The 7294-nt window shown below is 35.6% G+C and overlaps 1 non-coding gene across 1 annotated transcript; it reads right to left on the reverse strand.

Moving 5' to 3' along the window:
• Positions 1–6112: 6112 nt before the first annotated feature.
• LOC130964577 (small nucleolar RNA R71) lies at positions 6113–6220 on the reverse strand. The gene has a single exon (XR_009080665.1). It is a non-coding gene; the product is annotated as a small nucleolar RNA R71 (small nucleolar RNA).
• Positions 6221–7294: the final 1074 nt, after the last annotated feature.

The raw sequence follows: 7294 nt of genomic DNA on the forward strand, positions 1-7294 counted from the left end.
GATGTTTTCTCTTAGTTTCTACAGAGAGAAGCTCCCCCTCTCTCTAGAATTAGAGTTTTTTTTAGTTTAATTGTTTTAATTTCAGCTTTTAATTCTTGTTCTAGTGTAGTTTCCTTTATGTTTTCATGTTCTTTTATCTTGTTCTTCTTCATTTCTCTTGTTATTTCCTTTATTTTGTCATTTTTATGTTATGAATACTCTTTGTTAATTTTAATTTCAATTAATGCAAATTTATATTTTCATGTCATTTATTGCTTTCTTTAGTTGTTATTTTTATTTTCTTGCTTTTAGTATTTTAGACTTTATTTTTAATGCAATTTAATATTATTTTATTTTCATGCACACCAAGTGTTTGATAAAATGCTTGACTTAGTTTTTACTTAGTTTTTCCTCACTCTTGGCTTAGAATTGGTGACTTTGGTGACCCTTGAGTCATTGATGTCCATTCTTGTTTGATATATTAGAGTAGTTAGTTTATTTGGTTTTCCTTGACTCTAAGTGACCCAATAGTGTTGACTTAGGACTTAGGGATTGGAATCAACTATGCCTATTTGACTTATCTTCGATGTAAGGTTGACTAAGTAGGATTAACCCTTCATAATCATCATGTGTTTGTGGTAAATGGCTAGGATAGGTAACCTTAGCTCTCAATTACTTGCCAAGAGGTTTCTTGCATTTCAATTTTCCTTGCTTTGACTTTTATTGCTTTGACCTTTAGTTTCTTGCATGTTTAGTTTCTCACACTCTTGGTTGAGAAATTGGGTGTTTGGGTGAAATTGAGTTGTGGATGTCCATTCCGCATTGTGTGAGGATTGTTAATTGGTTTGGTTTTCTTTGACTATAAGTGACTCATAGTGTTGACTAGGACTTAGGGATTGAAATTAGTTATGCCCTTTTGACTAATTCTCGATGTTAGGATTTGACTAATTGGGATTAATTCACACACAATTACCACATTTGTGGTCCACAACTAGGATAGGAATCCCTAATTACCCACTTCTTACCAAGAGTCCTTTTTAGTATTTGAATTGTCTTTGCATTGCATTTTATTGCTTTGAGTTTCAATTCCCTGCATGTTTATTTCATTTCTTACTATTTACATTCCTTGCTTCTCTTGCAATCCCAAATCCCCATTTTCCTCCTATAGCCAATGATGAACACTTAATTACAACTCCTAGGGAAAACAACCCAGGAGTCTAAATACTCTCGATTTATAATTGTGTTTTGATTGTGACATCCTTTTGGATTAAACATTTGATTATGAGAATTTCTCGTTGGTTTGGACTATGCTACTAACGAATTGATTCTTGTTTTGATTGATTCTGAACCAGCATGAATTTTTTGTTATCACTGGCTTCGACACATGGTGCTGTCTGGGTCCGCTGATCCTCGGCGTGGATTGATGAGCGAATAATTTATACGCTTTTTGGCATTATTTTTACATAGTTTTTAGTATGATTTAGTTACTTTCTAGTATATTTTTATTAGTTTTTAAGAAAAATTCACATTTCTGGACTTTACTATGAGTTTGTGTGTTTTTCTATGATTTCAGGTATTTTCTGGCTAAAATTGAGGGACCTGAGCAAAAATCTGATTCAGAGGCTGACAAAGGACTGCTGATGCTGTTGGATTCTGACTTTCCTGCACTCGAAATGGATTTTTTAGAGCTACAGAAGTCCAAATGACGCGCTCTCAATTGCGCTGGAAAGTAGACATCCAGGTCTTTCCAGCAATATATAATAGTCCATACTTTGCCTGAGTTTAGATGACGCAAACTAGCATTTAACGCCAGCTTTCTACCCTATTCTCGCGTTAAACGCCAGAAACAAGTTGCAAAGCAGAGTTAAACGCCAGAAACAAGTTACAAACTAGAGTTTAACTCCAAGGAAGACCTCTACACGTGAAAGCTTCAATGCTCAGCCCAAGCACACACCAAGTGGGCCCGAAAGTGGATTTATGCATCATTTACCTATTTCTGTAACCCAAGTAGCTAGTTTAGTATAAACAGAACTTTTTACTATTGTATTAGACATCTTTGGATTACCTTTTGATCCCTTGATCACATTTTGGAGGCTGGCCTCTCGGCCATGCCTAGACCTTGTTCTTATGTATTTTCAACGGTGGAGTTTCTACACACCATAGATTAAGGTGTGGAGCTCTGCTGTTCCTCGAGTATTAATGCTAAGTACTACTGTTTTCTATTTAATTCATGCTTATTCTTATCCTAAGATATTCATTCGTACTTCAACCTGATGAATGTGATGATCCGTGACACTCATCACCATTCTCACTTATGAACGCGTGCCTGACAAACACTTCCGTTCTACCTGCGAAAGTTAGAATCTATTGGCAGCAATTTTGAGATCCGGAAAGTCTAAACCTTGTCTGTGGTATTTGATGAGCGGATAATTTTTACATTTTTTGGCATTATTTTTTAGTAGTTTTTAGTAGGATCTAGCTACTTTTAGGGATGTTTTTATTAGTTTTTATGCAAAATTTATATTTTTGGACTTTACTATGAGTTTGTGTATTTTTTTGTGATTTTAGGTATTTTCTGGCTGAAATTGAGGGACCTGAGCAAAAATCTGATAGGAGGCTAACAAAGAACTGCTGATATTGTTGGATTCTGACCTCCCTACACTCGAAATAGATTTTTTGGAGCTATAGAACTCCAAATGACGCGCTCTCAACTGCGTTGGAAAGTAGACATCCAGGGCTTTCGAGCAAAATATAATAATTCATACTTTATTCGCGTTTAGACGATGCAAACTGGCGTTCAACGCCAGTTCCATGCTGCATTCTGGAGTAAAACGCCAGAAACACATCACAAACCAAAACATGTTACAACTTGGCGTTTAACCCCAAGAGAAGCCTATGCACGTGTAAAGCTCAAGCTCAGCCCAAGCACACACCAAAGTGGGCCCCGGAAGTGGATTTCTGCACTAAGACTTATTTCTGTAAACCCTAGTAACTAGTTTAATATAAATAGAACTTTTACTATTGTGTTAGACATCTTGGTATCTATCTTTGGAAGTTGAGTTCTTAGACTTTGGGTGGCTGGCCATTCGGCCATGCCTGGACCTTTATCACTTCTGTATTTTCAACGGTGGAGTTTCTACACACCATAGATTAAGGTGTGGAGCTCTGCTGTTCCTCGAGTATTAATGCAATTACTATTGTTCTTCTATTCAATTCAACTTATTCCTATTCTAAGATATCCGCTGCACTTCAACATGATGAATGTGATGATCCGTTACACTCATCATCATTCTCACCTATGAACGCGTGCCTAACAACCACTTCCTTTCTACCTTAGATCGAACGCGTATCTCTTAGCCTCCATTCCGAAAGATCGGAGTCTTCGTGGTATAAGCTAGAATTATTGGTGGTCATTCCTAAGATCCGGAAAGTCTAAACCTTGTCTGTGGTATTCTGAGTAGGATCTGAGATGGGATGATTGTGATGAGCTTCAAACTCGCGAGTGTTGGGCGTAGTGATAGACGCAAAAGAATCACTGGATTCTATTCCAATATGATCGAGAACCGACAGATGATTAGGCGTGCTGTGACAGAGCATTTGGACCATTTTTACTGAGGGGATGGGAAGTAGCCATTGACAACGGTGACACCCTACATACAGCTTGCCATGGAAAGGAGTATGAAGGATTGGATGAAGGCAGTAGGAAAGCAGAGATTCAACAGGAACAAAGCATCTCTATGCACTTATCTGAAATTCTCACCAATGAATTACATAAGTATCTCTATCTCTATTTTATGCTTTATTTATCTTCATATTCGAAAACCATTATAACCATTATTATCCGCCTGACTAAGATTTACAAGATGACCATAGCTTGCTTCATACCGACAATCTCCGTGGGATCGACCCTTACTCATGTAAGGTATTACTTGGACGACCCAGTGCACTTGCTGGTTAGTTGTGCGAAGTTGTGACAAAGTGTGATTCACGTTTGAGAGGTCCAAGTCTTTGGTGCCATTGTGGATGATCACAATTTCATGCACCAAGTTTATGGCGCCGTTGCCGGGGATTGTTCGAGTTTGGACAACTGACGGTTCATCTTGTTGCTCAGATTAGGTAAATTTTCTTTTCAAAAAGTTTTCAAAAATCTTTGAAAAATTTTTATTTGTTCTCATTTTTTCCAAAAATAAATTTTCGAAAAAATACAAAAATTTTTTTAATAAAATCATAAAAACAAAAAATATTTTGTGTTTCTTGTTTGAGTTAAGTGTCAATTTTTAAGTTTGGTGTCAATTGCATGTTTTTAAAAATTTATGCAATTTTTTGAAAAATTCATGCATGGTGTTCTTCATGATCTTCAAGTTGTTCTTGATAAGTCTTCTTGTTTGATCTTCATATTTTCTTGTTTTGTGTTTTTTGTTGTTTCTCATATGCATTTTTACATTCATAGTGGCTAAGCATTGAAAATTTCTAAGTTTGGTGTCTTGCATGCTTTTCTTTTCTTGAAAATTTTTCTAAAATAAGTCTTGATGTTCATCTTGATCTTCAAGGTGTTCTTGGTGTTCATCTTGACATTCATAGTGTTCTTGCATGCATCATTGGTTTTGATCCAAAATTTTCATGTTTTGGGTCATATTTGTGTTTTTCTCTCTCCTCATTAAAAATTCAAAAATAAAAAAAATATCTTTTCCTTATTTCTCTCATAAATTTCGAAATCTTTGGGTTGACTTAGTCAAAAAATTTTAAAATAAGTTGTTTCTTGTTAGTCAAGTCAAGATTTCAATTTTAAAAATCTTATCTTTTCAAAATATTTTCAAAAATCAAATCTTTTTTTTTACTTTTTCTTAATATTTTTCGAAAAATGTAAAAATTGTTTTTCAAAATCTTTTTCTTAAATTCATTTCAAATTTTCAAAAACTTTACTAACAATTAATATGATTGATTCAAAAATTTGAAGTTTGTTACTTTCTTGTTAAGAAAGGTTCAATCTTTAATTTCTAGAATCATACCTTTTAGTTTCTTGTTAGTCAAGTCATCAATTTTAAAAAAATCAAATCTTTTTCAAAACAAATCTTAATCATATCTTTTCTTTTCAATCATATCTTTTCAAACATATCTTTTTCAAAATTGATTTCAAAAATCTTTTCTAACTTCTTATCTTTTCAAAATTGATTTTCAAATCTTTTTCAACTAACTAATTGACTTTTTGTTTGTTTCTTATCTTTTTCAAAACCACGTAGCTATTTTTTCTCTAATTTTCGAAAATTCCTCATCCTTTTTCAAAATTCTTTTTAATTAACTAATTGTTTCAAATTTTAATTTTAATTTTATTTCTTCTCTTAATTTTCAAAAATCACCAACTTTTTTTTTCAAAAACAATTTTCGAAATTCTCTCCCTCTCATCTCCTTCTATTTATTTATTTATTTGCTAATACTTCTCTTCATCTAAAAAAATTTGAACCCTCTCTTCTTCTCTGTGTTCGAATTTTTCTCTTCTCCTTCTTCTATTCATTTCTTCTTCTACTCACATAAAGGAATCTCTATACTGTGACATAGAGGATTCCTCTTCTTTTTCTGTTCTCTTCTTTTTCATATGAGCAGGAGCAAGGACAAGGAAATTCTTGTTGAAGCAGATCCTGAACCTGAAAGGACTCTGAAGAAGAAGCTAAGAAAAGCTAAAGCACAACAATCCAGAGAAAATCTTACAGAGAATCTCGAAAAAGAAAGAGACATGGCCAAACCCAATAACAATGGTGGAGGCGCAAAGAGGATGCTTGGTGATTATACTACACCCACTTCTAATTTTTATGGAAGAAGCATCTCAATCCCTGCCATTGGAGCAAACAACTTTGAGTTGAAGCCTCAACTAGTTGCTCTAATGCAACAAAACTGCAAATTTCATGGACTTCCATCAGAAGATCCCTATCAGTTTCTAACTGAGTTCTTGCATATCTGTGATACTATTAAGACTAATGGAGTAGATCCTGAAGTCTACAGGCTCATGCTTTTCCCTTTTGCTGCAAGAGACAGAGCTAGAACATGGTTGGACTCACAACCTAAAGATAGCCTGGACTCTTGGGATAAGCTGGTCACGGCCTTCTTGGCCAAGTTCTTTCCTCCTCAAAAGCTGAGCAAGCTTAGAGTGGATGTTCAGACCTTCAAACAAAAAGATGGTGAATCCCTCTATCAAGCTTGGGAAAGATACAAGCAGTTGACCAAAAAGTGTCCTTCTGACATGCTTTTAGAGTGGACCATTTTTGATATATTCTATGATGGTCTATCTGAGTTCTTTAAGATGTCACTGGTCCATTCTGCAGGTGGATCCATTCACCTAAAGAAAACGCCTGCAGAAGCTCAAGAACTCATTGATATGGTTGCAAATAACCAATTCATGTACATCTCTGAGAGGAATCCTGTGAGAAGAGGGGAGTTCTTGAAATTGATACTCTAAATGTCATATTGGCTCAGAATAAAATGTTGACTCAGCAAGTCAACATGATTTCTCAGAGTCTGAATGAATGGCAAAATGCATCCAACAGTACTAAAGAGGCATCTTCTGAAGAAGAAGCTTATGATCCTGAGAACCCTGCAATGGCAGAGGTGAATTACATGGGTGAAGCCTATGGAAACACCTATAATTTCTCATGGAGAAATCATCCAAATTTCTCATGAAAGGATCAACAGAAGCCTCAACAAGGCTTTAATAATGGTGGAAGAAACAGGTTTAGCAATAGCAAGCCTTTTCCATCATCTTCTCAGCAACAGACAGAGACTTCTGAGCAGAGCCCCTCTAGCTTAGCAAACATAGTCTCTGATCTATCTAAGGTCACTTTAAGTTTCTTGAATGAAATAAGAGCCTCCATTAGAAACTTGGAGGCACAAGTGGGTCAGCTGAGTAAGAAAATCACTGAAACTCCTCCTAGTGCTCTCCCAAGCAATACTAAAGAGAATCCAAAAAGAGAGTGCAAAGCCATTGATATAATCAAAATGGCCGAATCCAAAGAGGAAGGGGAGGACGTGAATCCCAATGAGAAAGACCTCATGGGACATCTCCCAGACAGAAAGGAGTTTCCTATTGAGGACCTAAAGGAATTTGAGGCTCACAGATAAACCATAGAGATTCTATTAAACTTCCTTCTACCATTCATGAGCTTTGAGAACTATTCTTCCTCTGAAGAGGATGAAGATGTAACTGAAGAGCAAGTTGCTCAATATCTAGGGGCCATCATGAAGCTGAATGCCAAGTTGTTTGGTAATGAGACTTAGGCAGATGAACCTTCCTTGCTCATTAGTGAACTAAATACATGGGTTCAGC

The sequence above is a fragment of the Arachis stenosperma genome, chromosome 2, assembly GCF_014773155.1.
Source record: "Arachis stenosperma cultivar V10309 chromosome 2, arast.V10309.gnm1.PFL2, whole genome shotgun sequence".
In the NCBI taxonomy this organism is placed as follows: Eukaryota; Viridiplantae; Streptophyta; class Magnoliopsida; order Fabales; family Fabaceae; genus Arachis; species Arachis stenosperma.